The 17,836-nt window shown below is 36.2% G+C and overlaps 1 long non-coding RNA gene across 1 annotated transcript; it reads right to left on the reverse strand.

Moving 5' to 3' along the window:
• Positions 1-662: 662 nt before the first annotated feature.
• On the reverse strand, positions 663-15,674 carry LOC106994330 (uncharacterized). Its single transcript, XR_001440879.3, has 3 exons — positions 15,516-15,674; positions 10,274-10,510; positions 663-2,864 (listed from the first exon to the last, which is right to left on the reverse strand). It is a non-coding gene; the product is annotated as an uncharacterized LOC106994330 (long non-coding RNA).
• Between the last annotated feature and the right edge of the window lie 2,162 nt (positions 15,675-17,836).

Raw genomic sequence — 17,836 nt, forward strand, 5'->3', positions numbered from 1 at the left:
CATTGAATCTATAGATTATTTTGAGTCATATGGATGTTTTAACAATAGTGATTCATCCAATCCATGAACACAGGATGTCTTTCTATTTATTTGTGCCTGCCTTAACTTCTTTAATCAATGTTTTATAGTTTTCAGTGTACAAATTTTCCACCTCCATGGTTAGATGTATTCCAAAGTATTTTACTATTTTCGAGGCTATCGTAAATGGGATTATCGTAATTTCCTTTTCATATAGGTCGTTGTTGGTAGTTACATTACTTTTTGGTATTGTGTTATATATTTATTAGTGCAACTTCTTATTAATTGTCTTCTTCATATCTGTAGCCCCAGCACCTAAAACAATGCCTGGTACGTGATAGGCTCTTGATAAATAGTTGATGATTCATTAAGAAAATGAATACCTGTTGATATAAATTGTAAGGGGAAGCAATATGGTAATTTAATCCATGAGCTTTACAGCAAAGAAAGTCATGAAAAATGAGATAGGGAATGAGGTTTAAGTGTAGGAAAAGTGGTTCAAGAGGCTGAATTTTGGAACTATGAGCTGAAATGTATTTTAGGATGAGTTAGAAGTAAAAGACCTTGATTAGAGTCCTTGATTGTCAAGAGTAAAGGGATCACATCCATGGCTTGATAAGGCTTGGTCCAGCTACATTTTTTTTCTTGAAACATTGAAATTCATTTTTTCGATATGAAAATCCATTATTTTCTGTGCATCCTGAGGCACAAATAAAAAGATGTATCTTTTATAAATTTTGTTGAAATTTGAACATATTATATGTTTGGGGTTTTCTAATTTCTTGTGCAATTGTTTTTCCAAAAGTTAAGTGGGAAAAAGAGATTTAAGGAGGGAGAGAGAGAGAGAAGGAGAGATGGATTTTGCTTTTCTTCTTTGATCAGCAGAAAAAAAATGTGACTGCTAGCAGCAGCTTTTGGAGAGGGGAACAGGAAGCTAGATGTGCAGAAAACTGGAGGGGATATGTGGAAATAAATATCTTTCCTGCTAGTGTGACAGAGAGGTGGATATGATTGTTGTCCAAAAAATACTGTAAGAAAGTGGCAGAGAAGCAGATAAACTGACTCAGCACACTCTGAGGTTTGGAATTGTTCTTTTATAGAACTGATAATGGGAGGTGTTATAATAGCAGAGAAGGGGTAAAAATGACCTGTATATATTTTTTACTCTCCAAGAGTTTTGGTTATGTTTCTTTCTTCAATTATATTTATTTCATGGTAAAATAAAGTTATTTTATCATAAGATAATGTACACCTAGAAATGGACAAAAATGTCAATTAGAACTGTTGATAAGGAATGAAAATATATTAAAGTCTTTAACATGAATACTTTGTAGGTTTAATTAATTTTAAATTAATAAATAGAAAATCCATGGAATTGAGGGCCCTTCCTATGGCTTGTGCCACACTTCAGAAACACGTCTCAGTTGATTTCATCATGCGGAAAAAAAGGGGTTAGATTTAAAAAAATTAGGTGAAAGAGTAAATACTTGGGAGATTTAAATGAAAAGCTATGAGTTAAAAGTAAGAAGTGAAAATCCATGTACTGCGTCTTGCCATAATTAGAATCTGGGTGCGTTTGATGAACTGAAGATTAAATGGTTTCTGGGAACTTTCAAAGCCAGGGGCTTTTCCATATTCCCAGCATGACTCAGCATGGGAAATTTCCAGTCAGTGTAAGCATGCAGGGCATTTTCTGAGCAGAAAAACCCTGCCAGCTTCTAAGCTTCATGAGAGAAAACAATAAATATGGAAGCCACCAACTCTCTGAATTAAAGAGAATAAAAAATGTTCTGAAAAGAAAAGGAAGGGGTAGCTCAGTAAAGAGAACCTTATTACTGGGAGCTATTTAGTCATGGCAAAAGTTCTAGATCTTTAAGACAAGAGTTGTTGGTATCGATGATGGGAAAGGATTAGATACACATATCTAAAACTACCTGATATAATTGGAATATAAAACCATTTAAACAATGTAATGAGAAGTCGAGAGATTTGGAGCCTCAAAACCTGGGTTTTCGTCCCAGATCTATCACTTGCTTGTTGTTATTGAAGTTTAATATACATACAAAAAGCTGCATAAGTGATGGTGCTGTGACTTTTCACAAAAGACACATATGCACATAACCAGCATTCACGGAAATTGAGAATCAGGATATTAGCAACATCTCAGAAAGCCCCTTTTCACTCCCTTTTTGTTACTGACCCCCAAGGGTAACCAGTCTCCTGGTTCCTGATTTCTAACATAGCAGATTCATTCTGGCTGATTCATCATAACTTTATATGAATAGAATCATTCAATACATACTAATCTGTACTTAGGCTCTTTGGTTCAACATTGTATTTGTGATTTATTCATGTTGCTGTGCCTAGCTGTAATCTGTTAGTTTTCATTGCCAAATTACATTGTTTGGAATAAATAAACATATTTATATGATCTACACTTGATGGGCATCTGGACTGTTTTTACGCTTTGGTTATTCTCAGAATAACCAAATGCAAGAATGTTGCTAGGAACATTCTGTACGTTTATTTTTGTGAACATCTGAATGCATTTCTGACAGTCTACTAGGGCTGCCATAACAAAGTTGCAAAGACTGTGTAGTTTAAACAACAGAAATTAATTTTTTCACTGTTCTAGAGTCTGGATGTCCAAGGTTAAGAGGTCAGCAAATTTGGTTTATCCAGAAGCCTCTCTCCTTAGTTGCAGATGCCACTTTCCCATTGTGTCCTCATACCGTCTTGCCTCTGTGCTCTGGTGTCTCTTTCTCTTCTTATAATTACATCATTCTTATTGAATTATGGCTCTATCCTTTTTACTTCACTTAATCCTGATGACCTTCTTCAGGCCTCTGCCACCAAATAAACACAGTCAGATTAGTGGTTAGGATTTCAACATATGAATTTTGGTAGGACACAATTCAATCTGTAATGGCCTTTCTGTGGTTTATGTTCTTAAGTAATAAATGCTAGGTCACTGCATTTCAGTACATTCGGCTTTAATAGACACTGAGAGTTTTCCAGATTGGTTGAACTGATTTGCATTGTTGTTGGAAATGCAAATCAGTTCAACCAATCTGGAAAACTGTCATTGTCTAGGGTTCCAGTTACTTCATAATATTGCTAAATATGGCATTGTCTTTCTCATTTTAGCCATTCTGGTGTGTATGTACATGGCATATCACTATGATTTAATTAGCATTTCTTTGATGATTACTGAAACTGAATATCTTTCACATATTTATTAGTGGCTTGGATATCCTCATTTGTAAAATGTCTGTCCAAAACTCTTGGCTAATTAAAAAATTTAATTGTCTGCCATTTTCTGATTGATTTGTGGAAGTTCTCATAATCCTGGAAATAAAATATTCTTTGTTGAATAGATACCTAGCAAACATCTTCTGCTAGTTGATTTATTTCCTTTTCAATCCTTAGTCATGTTCTGATTAATATAAGTGATTTTAACAGGGAAGTTTAATTTATAACTTTTTCTTTTATGGCTAGTACATTTTTAACCTTATTTAAGTAACCTTTGCTTAGTTTTAAGTTACGAAGGTTTTTTACTTTTTTAACAACAGCTTTATTATTTTACTTTTACATTTAGATCTCCTGTACATCTACAACTGATTTTTGTGTATTGTGTGAGGCTTGGGAAGGGGTCATGATTCACTTTTTCCATGTAAAATTCAGCTGACCCCAAATCATTTATGTAAAAAGGCCATCCTTCCTTGCTGCACTGCAGTGTCACTTTTGTCATAAATCAGGTGAGAGTTCTAATAATGGTCAGTTTCTGAATGCGCGCTTATTTTTCACTGATCTATATTTTTATCCTTGAGTCTATAGCAAACTTTCTTAAATATAATAGCTTCATATGTGACTGGCTTGACTTCTTGTATTAACAGTAATCTTTGTCCAGGGCTATTCTTGGTCTTTTGCATTTTCAAACCGTTTTAAAATTAGCTTATTAATTTCCATAGAAATACCTTCTGGAATTTTGGTTGGGAGGATTACATCAAATTTATAAGTTAATTTAGGAAGAACTGATATTGTTAAAATATTAAACCTTCCAATTCATGAACATGGTATATCTCATTATTTAAATCTTTCTCAATTTCTGTCAGTACATTTTGTAGTTTTCTTTGTAGCTGTCTCATACATCTTTCACTATATTTATTCCTATAAATTTTATGATTTTTAAAGTTATTTTAATTTAGCCAAGTGATTTAATTTATTGCCATTATACCTCTAAGTATGAGTATTTTTTGAATTTTGAATAACATTGATCCAAAGATAATCTAGCCAAATCATAATGATCAAGCAGTGTCTTCACCCATTCCTTCATGCATTTCTTTACTGAATAATCATTTATTGCATTCCTCTTGTATGCTGGGCACAGTGCTAGATGCTAGGCACACAAAATAAGGCACAAAATAGTAATTTATTGCATGCCTCTTGTATGCTGGCTGGGCACAGTGCTAGATGTTAGGTACACAAAATAAGGCAGTCTTTATTCTAGAGGAGTTAAACAATAACAATACAGGATGACAAATTGAAGAGATGTGACTAATTAGGACACCCAGAATTATGCTGAATAATAATCAGAATAATTACAGAAGTCATATTAAGGAGTAGGAACAGAAATAGCACAATTACTTCCCAAGGGACAATAATAATAAACTGGAACAATTGAGCGAAATGAAGGATAGTGTGAAAGAAAATAACTTGTTAATATTGTGTTTAAACTTGTAGCAAATAAAGAGATACTATTAAAACTTCTTACAGAATCATAACACACCAAACTGGTGCTAAATTAAACTCAAGCAAGAAAGTAGGAGCTTGGAATACAGTGTGATCTGTGTTGTCTTGATGTAATGGGTTTTTGAGGAGTAGGAGCCATAAACATAAATGCAGCAAGTGATCTTCTCCACACTGGGGCCACAGAAGAAAGGGCCTGTTTAGGTCACCAGGAGGAATTTATCTGGAAGCAGTGGGATGGGAACTGAGACAAACCCAGCTCCATTATTTATTTACAAGGCTGCAGTAGGAAGTATGGATCCTTTTGTTTTCTAGAAGAACTATAAACAAACTTCTCTGTTTATTTGTATAAAGGATACCATTGAATTTTTGTAAACAAAGTAGACTGTTAGGAATAAAGGATAGTTTGATTTAGGATATGTGTCCATAACATATATTATCTCAGGAGCATTATGCTGCCTACTGACAGTGGCAAATTCATGATATTAAAGCAAATGTAAGAACAATGAAAATACAGGAGTGAAAGGGCAAGGAATTGAGAAGTGAGGATTTTGAACTTCCACTAGTTCTGAAAAGCACGTCTAATTTAAACTAGAAGTAAATGGATGTAATAGAAATATCTTTCAACTAGGAAAGAGAACTAGTCCCAGTTTTTACACATACTTTTTAAGCTATTTAGCCTCTCTGGTTCTCAGTTTCTCTTATAGAATATATTGCTTTCCTTCCATAGCAACTCACCTAATAATTGCACTCAATAAATATGAGATAAATGAATGAATATACAGGAGATAATGAGTGGGAGGGGGCCTTTATTGGGTCTTCTTAGTTTTCTTACTCTCTGTATTTTCTTTAAACAATCATATATTCTCCTATGGGTTACAGTTTAAATCTGCTATTGACTCCTAAACTATAAATCCATCTCAGATCATTCCTTGAACTCTAGGTATGCATATATATTTTCTTTTAACTTGACATCTGCAATTGGATACTCCAGCTAAAAATTGAAATACCTAGTATGAACTCATTGATTTTTATCTTCCTCCCAACTTGCTCTCCTCCTGTGCCCCTACTTTCGTTAACGGCATTCAGCAACAGACCCTGTTGCCCAATATACCGCTGATCACAATTTCCCAAAGAGGCTATGTCCTAAATAGCTCTGGGAAGCAACCACTTCTCTCTCTATTCATACGCCCACAATCCTTGTTTAGGTCCTTGCAAAAATGGCCTGCACAACTCTAGTAGCCTTTCAAACAGGTCTCTGACTTTAGAATATTCTCTTTGAATTGACTGCATTATTTCAGACAGTGATCTTTCTAACATATAACTCAAATCCCATCACTCTCTGCCTAAAATCATTCAGTGATTCCACATTGCCCCAAGGATAAAGTGCCAGCTCCCTAAAGTGGCTTACCATCCTTGTTATACACTCCTGCTTTCCTCTCCAATCTCATTTCTTGAATGAATTCTATCTTCAGCCAGACGGTGCTGCTTTCCTCACCTGTGCTTCATGCTCTACTTTCCTGACCCTGAACATGATGTTCTGCTTGCCTAAGTGCTTCATCCTTCCACCCAGCTCTTACCTCCAGCCTCCACATCTTAGCCTCCTCACCTGACAATATTCTCGCCAACTGTATTGTTTCAACGTAGAAATCATCTTTGTAAACATGTCTTTTCCCCGTGGTTGCTACTACTCCTTTCCTAGCACATTTGTGTGCTGTATTATCTGTTAAATGTCTGAGTCTCCCACCAGATGAAAAAACTTTGGGAGTATGTGAACGTTTACCTGTCTGGTTCGCGTTCCTTGTGTTGTCTAATTGTCTGGCTCAGCACAGATTATTAATAAATATTTATAAAACAACATTACTCTCTTGCAATAGTAAAATACTATAATAGAATGTTAAATAAAATTATAAGGCTGAGACAACAGTTTAAATTTGGCTGGCGTGGGCGGGGGTATAAAGGAAATGAGAGCCTGGGGCACTTCAGAGGCATTTTATGACATGTAAAGTGCCCTTCTGGGGCACTTTATGACGTCAGAACAAAAAAGTTGTGCTTTTCGTTTGGGATTTTGGGAATGAACCAGAGGACAATCCTTTCACTGCTGCTGCTATAATATAAACTCTAGGAACAATAAAGAACATTGTGACCTGAAAAAATAGACTTTTGGGAAAAGCTCTTAAAATTTGGGGTGGTACACAAGAGGATGTGGTATGTCTTGCCCAGTGAATAAGGATCTTCAGAAAACTTCTAAAAAGAGGCTGCATCTGCTTTAGTTGTTCAGAGGAATCCATATTCTCTGAGCACTGTTTTCTCCAAAACATTTTGAGAAATGGGCCTCAGTTTTCTTACTTGTAAAGTGGGTATGGTAGAAAATGTACCTGTCATCTTGTACATGAGAATTCAATAAACCAAAGAAATAAACTTTTACAATGGCCTGGCACCTAGTAAATACCAGCTAAGTGTTTACTTCCTTTATTACCATTGTTATCAAGTTGACACTGAGATAAGAGCTAACACATAAAGTAGGAGGCATTGTTGTGGTACACCTGCAGAAGTCATTTGTGTTCTCCAAGTCCTTCCAGAGTTCTTCTGGGATGGTATATAAGAGTCCTGGGATTGAGTTCCTGCAGTCTGGCCTCGAAATCTGTGGCTCCTGGCTGAGCTTCAGCTAACAGTACATCTGAGTCTTCCTGTCAATCAAGGATATCTTATATGGGACTGAGCAATTTAGATTTGAAATGCTAAGTGTGGAACAAATGTTACCACATCAGATAGGAATGGAAACTGTTCTTTGTGGAGAGATACCAGGATCTCTCTTCCTTGGGAAGATGAGCTGAGAGAGGGACGCAGAGATGTCGCTCTGTGCAGCCACTAGCACTGGCCCCTGTGCCACCTTAGTTCTTCAGGGTGAGCTTTAATTGTTGCCCAGTTTCATGAGTTTCAGGCTCTATGCTATTGTGAGAAAATTGTGCTGAAAGCTACTGGGAGACCACACAATGACAGCTGGCACACTGATACACTGTGGAGGTCACTGCTAGAGTTCAAGGCTCTCTGGGATGCTCCAGGGCACAAACCCTCAGATTCGGGTGCTCATCCAGGGAGGTTTGGATCCGATCCGCATGAATCCCAGTGTGGTAGCAAGGAATTTCCTGCCTCCTACTGCTTCGGGACAAAATGCTCAACCCATTTTTAGAAGGCCTTCACAGCCCTTTTGGGGCATTCCCAGGGCAGGTGGGCAGGAGGTGGTGACCGTTGGGGCTGGGTATCCATCAGACCTGGGATGGAGTGGTGCCTCACCTGGATCTGCACACCCCAAAGTGGTACCCAATGCTGGGCGGAAAGGAAATGAGCGTACGTGTGTTGCACTTTGATCAGTGTCCTGCTCCTCCCCTTCCTCCCCCTGCACATCGTGTGAAAAGGAGTGGCGTTCTCCCAGACACAGATCAACTTCGGAAATTGGGATTGTGGCACTTTCTGAAAGTGTGCAGCATTTTAAGCTCGAGTGTGTAAGTCTAAGTATTGTAAAACATGTTTTTATATTTTAAAATCTCTTAAAGATAATTTTATTTTGTTGAACATCAGAAACTATCTGCATATTCACAAAGAATGCTTGATTAAAAGATAGTATTTCCCAGAGCCCCTGAAATTGTAGTCTAGTCACACTCATTTGGAATCAGCCTATTAGATACCTCTCTGACACTCACGGTAACAATTACCATATTCATAATTACTAAGGAATTCTAAGGAAAGTTTATATATGCACAAACACATTGTATACATATTCAGAATGTATGTGTATATAAATTATATACCATAAATATATGTTTGTTACCTGTCATTTTTTTTCCTATAAAAAGTAATTTTATTCATGCCTAGTATTAACTCCCAGGCAAAGCATATATTTAAGTATTAGGCTAATGTTTAAAGGTTTTCGAGAAGGCTACAACCCTGAAATATTATCTGATTAGAAAATAAAATTGGTGGCTCTGCAGTTAGCCTTTGGCTTTATTTCAGTATTGGTTAGTGTTCTACTGCTTGCTGGGTTTGAAAACTTACCTGAAAGTACATCCCTTATTGATCAGTAAATTTATTTGTAGGTTATTGTCGCAGCTGGTAAATGAGAAATTTAATTTTCTCTCTTTAATTCAATTTGGCTTTCTGACATGTTGCTGTTCTCTCCTTGAAGCAAGTGCTATTTGCCCATTTTCCTTACTCCGGTGCCTGTCACATAAAAGGGCTTAGTACATGTTTCCTGAAGTAATGACTTATCAGATGCATGGTCAGTGCCCCTAAATCTTGCTTCTCAGTGTGGTTTGGAGCCTGAGAAAGAATGGTAGCTTTGGAAAAGTAAATTTAAAAGTCAGAAATCATTAAAAAGCACAAAAATATCCCAAAGTAAGGTTTTCATATGATTCTACCACAGGGCTTATTGATCTTTTCTCATCTTTAGACTTTGTTTCTAGGTGCCCAACAGAAGCTATCACAACTTTAATGGTTGCTCACTCCCACTTTTTCATTATACTCTTGCTAAGTTGGAGAGTCTCCTCCTCTTAGGAACAGAAACGACTGTGCTATATATTGGAATTTCCAAAAGCCACCAAACACCAATGATACACCACAGATGGGTGTCCATGAGAGTCGAATTAGCACTACTCCCCTCAGTGTGGCTTCTGGGTCATCACTAGTGTACTGCAATCCCTGCCAAGGCAGGACAGGGGGACGATGAGTGCCAACTGGATTCCAGTCCAGACTGAATGATAAGGTTCTGCCACAGGGAATGGATTATGTCTGTTTAAGGCCACGATGGACAGTGTCCTTTTCTGTCATTGCAGCTACATCATCCAAACTCCCCAGATCACTAAGGAAACTCAGAAGAACATGAGCAGAACATCACAACAATGGGTGTGCACAACTGTGATAAAACATGTACATTTAAGGCTCTCTATTCTCTCTAATAGGTTAATTCAGGTGGTATGATGACAAAACTGCCATCTACAGTTTGGGACAGGTAGGGATGAAAGAGGATGGTGGAATGGGATCTTTTCAAATTTATCCAGTGGGGTAAATGGAGGATCTTCTGTTTCATAGTAGCTACATAAAGTAACTATAGAAGATTATTTTCAGAGAAAAACAAAACAAAACAAAAGCCACTACTAGGCATGCCTATTATGCCTGAAATGTCATTGTCTATTTATATACTTGCAAAGGCTATTTTCTGCTGAATTTAAACAGCACAAACATCAGAAAAACTAGATAATAGTCTATCTACTGGAAATATTTGGAACAGTTTCTTACAATCATAATATTAGAGCACAAACATATTCCCCTCTCCTTTTCTTTTTCTCTTTTGAATTTTCAGTAGAAGGGATGACAATAATAGGTATAATTTTTATTGGATAATACTTTAATTTAGATCACCGAATTATGTATACCTATAGCACCCAAAATGCTACTAAAGTCAAGTCTCTACATTTAAATAATAAATAAATAATCCGATTTTACTCACATCCACCTTCCATCATGGTCCAACTAGACACTCCCCCATTGTGACTGTTGATGGAAAATTCTTCCATGTTTGGAGAAACCACAGTTACTGATTAGTTTTAGCTCTAAGAGCTCTTTCCTCCTTCTCATCAAGCCTAGGCAAAGTTCCACAACAATATATTTTCCTGTTTGTCTCCACTCAGATGTTCTTAATCTCTTCAGGGAACAGGGAAAATGCAGGAGTCCCCTTTGTACATCGCTTGAAATAAATAAAAATATTATCCAAAACTCATGTCAGTACAGGAGTGACTGTTATAAAGAGAAAGAAACAAATTGTGATGATTGGAAATGACAAGAACTTGGATTTTTCTCATTTTTCAGCATGAAATTCTGAGCTTACAACCTGCAAAATCTTATTATAAAAGTAAGATAACTGCCATATAAAAATTGAAAATCATGCAAATATTTATGTATGATCCCACTAGTTCACTCCATATTCTTTTTGGAGTGTAAAAAACATTTATTATTTTAAAAATCACATCCAATTGAAAAAAAGAAACACAGAGTCATAAAATAAAAGAAGAGGAACACAGGCTTTGCACTCCACTAAAACGTTTTGAAAAATAAAATGAGCAACCATTGCTTTACAGCAAAAATATTATGTCATCAACAAGGTAGGAAAATAAGCAATTGCCTTTGAAACGGCCATAGATGTACTAGCACAGTGGTTGTGAGAATAGATGTTTGAGCCTAACCGTTTGGTTTCAAAAGCTGACTTTTCCACAGAGTTCTTCATGTAATATTGGTCAGGTTGCTTCATTTTCCTCATCTGTTAAATGGTGATACTCATGGTACCTACTTTATCTTGTTATTATGGCACTTTGAGGAGTTAATAACGAGAAGTACATAGAATAATGGTGTCTGATAAGATTAAGGTATTGTTACTATTCTTCAATTTCTAATATTTCAAAAGAAATACTGACCTGCACTGAAGAATAATTGACTTCCTTCTTCAAAGCTTCATTAAATAATAATAAATAGTTGATTCCTTTTTCAGTTGGGAAACCAAATTCAGTCAATCTCTTAGAATATTGCCATGAATTGTTTCTGAATTAAAACTCATCCCAAATAAATGAGGAGATACTTTTCTGTGATTTATGGAATAGTTTGGAAGAAGGATACTGTTATGCCAGGAGTTGAAAACTGCACTCAGAAAGTCTATTCATGCTGACTGCAAATATTACCAGTGGGATGAAAATCGAGTGTGTCCAATTTCATCACTGATAAATCTAGAATGATAACAGATCTGCTTTAAGGGCAAGGTCTAAGAATGCTCTTCTTATATGCAGAATGTTTTTGCTTAATTTCATGCTCTACAGTTTGAGAGTCATTTCTTATAAAATTTATAATAACTGATGAGGCAGCCAGTGTCCTGCCCTAGAGATTTCTATCTTATTTTATAAGGTAAAACTAAAGTTTCCTTTCAGGTTAAATAAGGATTATAATCTTCTTTGCACAAGGAAAAAAAAAGTGTTCTTACTAGATCACCTTTGGTAAGATTTGTGATTGTTTATCCTACAAAATATTTAAGTTTAGAAATTATTTCCTTTCTCCTCCAAGAGAGTATAAACTTTTCCCCTGTGACTATTTGTTTTTCTTCAAAATATATTAGCCCATATTTATCACAGTCATGGTCTCTATGTCAACGAGAGAAGATGTCATGTATCTCCTAATTTAGCAACACTTTTTGTTCAGGTTTCCAGATAAAGCACAATACAAGTTTTAAATATAAAGGGAACAGGCTGTTTCCCACAAAGCACACTGGTGTTCATAGGATGAGAAACTGGCCCCCCGTGGTGTTTGATAAGAAAGGAGTTCCTAGCATAAAGATATTTTTAGCACATCTAATAAAACATCAGTTCCATCTGCATTTCCTTAACATGTTGTGCTAAATTCTCCCTCCAACATTCCAGGATTAGTTTATTATTCAAAGTGACAGGGAAAAGTCACTTTAGATTTTTCTGTCACCATAGGAGAAAATGAAAATCTGTTATTATTATATTAACATATGTTTCTTTTTCTTTATCAATACACAACAGCATTTGGGTCTCTACTAAAAATTATCACACACTTTAAATGATAAACTGAGCCTCTTGAAATTTTTTATTTATTTTGAGACTATAACATCAATATGTTTAAATCAAATATTAATTTCTGTCTCTGTTTCAAACATGACTCCTAATAACTGAAAAAATAGAAGTTTGTGTTTACTGCTCTACATCTCTTTTCCTAAGTAATTAACTAACAAATTAGCTGTCAACTTCTTTATTCACTGAGATCTTAGTTAGAAGAGTATGTGTGTGTATATGTGTATGTGTGTATGTACATATACACGTACACACATATACATACTATTATATACTATATATAATAGTGTATATATATACACACACACATACATGCACAGAGAGAGAATGTTAAAACATAATGAAAAGTGGTATTTCAAAAGATCTGTTAAGCAAAATCTTGATCAAAATATAAGCTGGTTGCCAACATATAGAAAGGTTTATTATACTATAATTGGTTTTGAACATGGTTTGTAATATCTCTCCCTCTTCCATGTGTGTAATTTTGATTTATTACCAGGTTGATAATCACCTGGCCAGAATTAGATTTCTTGTTCATATAAAGGTAAATATCAAATTTACATATCAGTAATGCAAATGGGAAAAATTATTTGGAGTAATTTCTTTTCATTGGAACTATTTGTATCACTGCTCAATAAATCTATTATTTGATTTTATTTCTAGGGCATTATTAAAGAGATTTGTCAGAAAAAAATATGTTTATATATGTGTTTACATATATATACACACTATATAATAAAATAGAAATTGGAGATATATATGCATGTGTATATGAGTGTATGTGTGTGGTGGTATATAGGACTACATTACAGAATATTTTTCTAAAGTTAGGAATTTAAAGAGTGAATATCATACTAGGCCACATTTCTGAGTTGTAAAAAAAAATCAGTGAATTTTACAGATTTGAGGTTTTAAGCTTAAAATTTTAGTTGCATTTTTAAAAACTCGAAAGCAGTTGACAAACTGGTTTCAAAAAGAAGAGTTAATATTGCAAAAGTGAAATTACTCATAAAGCTAAATCTAGACAAGACAGAAATAAAATTTTAAAAATTTAAAATCCAAGTTTATTTTAAAAGCACATATGTTTTGCATTAGAAGGTGTAGCCCTACCAATCATCTTTTCCTCTAAAATATTCAGAGTACATTTTTAGAACATTGTAGAAACACTTAAATGCCAGTGGTTCATTATTTTAAAAGTATTGCCTCTTTTAACAAATGCAAGACTAATGTTGAAATATAGCTTTTATTCTGTTTTTCAGGCTTCAGACATAAAGTCTATTTTATGGTTTATAAACTAATAGGAGATAGTGACTTCTTTTATTGCTAGCAAGATTTTAAATGTTATTTTTGGGAGGTATAGTGACTATTATTATTTTTTTTTTTCTGCTTGAGAAATGTTACCTTCTGAGAAAAAAGCAAGGCACTTTTTCTACTGTTGTGATTCCTTAAAATAGTTTTTTTCCCTTTTGTTTTGTTTATAATACCCTTCCCAGTTCCCTTGGTCATCTGAGCATGGCTGATAACTTCACGTCTCTTTTTTTGATTCATGAATAGAGAATTCTAACTTTACGTTAAAATGAAGAACATATTTAGTTCTCAAGAATAAGCTCATCCTGGGACTATATTGACACCTTGGCAGATGTATTAAGCCAGAAAAAGAACATAGGAGGGACGTGGCCCTCCTTGTGAACAACACTCTCATGGTTGAGTCCTTGCTGAGGGTTAGGAAAACATCCTGGTATGTACATTTGAAGCTTATTGGTTTCCTGAGCTAAGATTAGGGATTAGGACAAGAGGTGTGGCTGGAATCTCTTCCTGAAGATTGTGATTCTGGAACTCAGAGGAGTCAAGACCAAGGTTCCCACAGCAGAGCCAGAAAAATAAATAAATAATAATTAGTCCTACACCTCTGACATTCGACTACCCCCTTGGGTATTGTATCTTGGTCCTAATATATTTTGTTTTCCTAGTTTAGGCTGGAACTGTGTGGAGCATTGAGCAAATATTTTGTTCTTACCAAATACATATGTATTTTTGGATTGTACAAATACTAAATAATAATAACCATATTCTTTATTTTTTGAGATGGAATTTCGCTCTTGTTGCCCAGGCTGGAGTGCAATGGCACCATCTCGGCTCACTATAACCTCCACCTCCCAGGTTCAAGCGATTCTCCTGCCTAATCCTCCCAAGTAGCTGGGATTACAGGCATGCGCCACCATGCCTGACTAATTTTATAGTTTTAGCAGAGACAGAGTTTCTCCGTGCTGGTCAGGCTGGTCTCAAACTCCTGACCTCAGGTGATCCGCCTGCCTTGGCCTCCCAAAGTGCTGGGATTACAGGCATGAGTCACCATGCCTGGCATGTAGCCCACCAAAGAGGTGTTGAGCCTCTCTCTTGTTAGATAACCTATCAGGCAATATTTTCTTATAAATTACTTCAATAACGATTACTGTTGAATCGTTAACTTTGTACATTTTTCCAGATGAGGATTTGTGTTAAAGTTTCATTTAACTAAACCATTTTGGGTAGCTTGTTATCACAAAACAGTCAGGACAGGCTTAAAATCAGTCAGAAGTTTACCTATTCAATTCTATAAGACAAAACAGGTACCTATGATATGCTAGGCTGGATAGCAGCTGCTGGAAGGTTTAGAAATGTATTGTAGTCTCTTATTTATTTCTGTGAATTCCAACTTATTTCAAACACAAAAATAGCCACACTGTTGAAGACAGTATGATGGAGACTTTGAAATCAGATAGATCTGTCCCAAGTCCATGACTACCAGTCATGCAACCTCAGACCATCATCCAGTCAGAGTCTGGACTCCTGTAAATGAGTGTGGTCACCACTCACTCACATGCTGCAGGGTTGTGACACATGCCAACACACAGCAGGGGACACGGGCTAAACATCTGGAAAATGGAAAATGCTCTTATTCTCAAGGCCAGGCCAATGTCTACATTCCAAAATACTAGCATGTTAACCTATCTATACATTTCAAATTGCAAAAGAATTCATTGCTTCTTAAAAATATAGTTGACATTCTAAGCAGAGCTGAGTGTTGACTAAAATAAACTAGGCTAGTAGTTATCATAGAAATGTTGATAAGATTACCTGGTATTCATTATACTTAAGAGCAAGACTGGTCCTAGGTAGAAATGAGAAACTACTTCAGTCTGTTTTTCCCACCTTCCTACCTCCCATTCATCTTCCTTTCATCATTCACACACTTACTGCCCAGAAGCTTCTTTCGCTGCCTTGACATTGTTAGGTGGCCTATTTCAGTAAAAAACAGTCTCTCTGAAGTGTTGGCTGGTACTGTTTGAACCTTTGTTAGCTCACTAGATGCTTTGCATTTTAATAGGGGTCTCTTGAATGCACAGGAGTTTTATGTTTTTTTCTTTTCTTTTTTTTTTTTTGAGATGGAGTCTCACTCTGTCACCAAGGCTGGAGTGCAGTGGGGTAATCTCGCCTCACTGCAACCTCTGCCTCCCGGGTTCAAGCAATTCTCCTTCTCAGGCTCCCAAGTAGCTGGGATTACAGGCGCCCACCACCATGCCTGGCTAATTTTGTGTTTTGGGTAGAGATGGGATTTCACCATGTTGGCCAGGCTAGTCTTGAACTCCTGAACTCAGGTGATCCACCTACCTTGGCCTCTCAAAGTGCTGGGATTACAGGCGTGAGCCAACATGCCCAGCCCACACAGGAGTTTTAAACCCAGGAGAATTGTGCTGTCTTGTGAGGCAGACTGTCTTCTCTGTAGCTACTCTCTCTCAGAAAGTTCATCGATTCTTACAACATTAACTTTCATTTTTATTGTTACTGTCCTTAAAAATATAGGTCAAAGATGTCTGTCTCTTTCTCCCAAGTTTTGGTCCTACAATTTCTTAATGGACATTTCAGTTCAACAGATATTTGTGAGGCATCTCTTATTACATGTGAGACTAGGATCAATACTTTAAATGTATTTAAAATAGACACCGTGTTTATATACCTGCCAAGAAATCTTTTTGTTCTCTTCTCCATAATCAATTTGTACTATGATTTGTCACCAAGTCCTATCAATTCTTCTTTTAAAGAATTGCCATCACCTTATACTTGGAAGATACATTAACTAGTTATCTTAAAAACAAGGATTATAAATCATTCCACTATGAAGACACATGCACACATCTTTACTGCAGCACTATTCACAATAGCAAAGACATAGAACCAACCCACAAGCTCATCAATGATAGACTGGATAAAGAAAATGTGGAACATATACACCATGGAATACTATGCAGCCATAAAAAAGAATGAGTTCATGTCTTTTGCAGGGACATGGATGAGCTGGAAACCATCATTCTCAGCAAACTAACCCAGGAGCAGAAAACCAAACACCACATGTTCTCGCTCATAAGTGGGAGTTGAACAATGAGGACCCTTGGACGCAGTGAGGGGAACATCCTATAGTGGGGCATGTAGGGGGTTGGGGGCAAAGGGAGAGAGAGCATTAGGACAAATACCTAATGCATGAGCGGCTTAAAACCTAGATGACGGGTTGATAGGTGCAGCAAACCACCATGGCACATATATCCCAGAACATAAAATATAATAAATAAAAGCAAACAAACAAAAAAACAAGAATCTTCCAGCTCCCATGTGATCCCTGTGGGAAGTGCGAACTGATCCGCTTCCCTTCACCTCCTTACTTCATGTCAGCGGCACTGGGCTCTGCCACTTATAGCTCTGTGACTTTGAACAACGCATTAACTTTAACCTTGGTTTATTTATCCACGAAAGATAATGAAAAATACCTACCCTGCCTTCCTTACAGGATTATTGTAATGATTAGTCAAAATGGTGCATAGGAAATCATTTTATGTATTAAATATTTATATCACACTGTTAGGCATAGTATTCTTGTTTTCTACCTCATCTTGACGTGTTGAGACAGACTTGAGTTCAAATCTTGAATCCTCCACATATTAGTCACGTGAATATTAGGTTACTTAACCTCTCAGAACCGCTACATTCTCATTTGTGAAATGGAGATGTGAACCTCCATGGAGCTTGGTATATGGATTAGATGGAGAAAACATTGGTGAAGTACCAAGGACTGTGCCTAGTGCCAACTTGCATGCCATAATGCTAGTTTTTTCTTTGTGTTCTAGTTGGTTCAATGTTTTTTTCTTTACCAGTCTTTCTTAGTCTTACCTGTATGATTTTATCTCTATTTTTCTGGACCAACTTTGTGTTTTCTAGGCAGATTGATGGGTGTGTGCATTTTCTGTGGCTGCTATAACAAATTACCACAAACTTAATGGCTTAAACCAATGCAAATATATTTTCTTACAGTTCTGAAAGTCAGAAGTTCAAAATCAGTAACACTAAGGTGTCTGTTTCTTCTAGAGGCTCAGGGGAAACCCATTTCCTTGCCTTTTCTAGCTTCT

The sequence above is a fragment of the Macaca mulatta genome, chromosome 17 (genome assembly GCF_049350105.2).
Source record: "Macaca mulatta isolate MMU2019108-1 chromosome 17, T2T-MMU8v2.0, whole genome shotgun sequence".
Lineage (NCBI taxonomy): Eukaryota > Metazoa > Chordata > Mammalia > Primates > Cercopithecidae > Macaca > Macaca mulatta.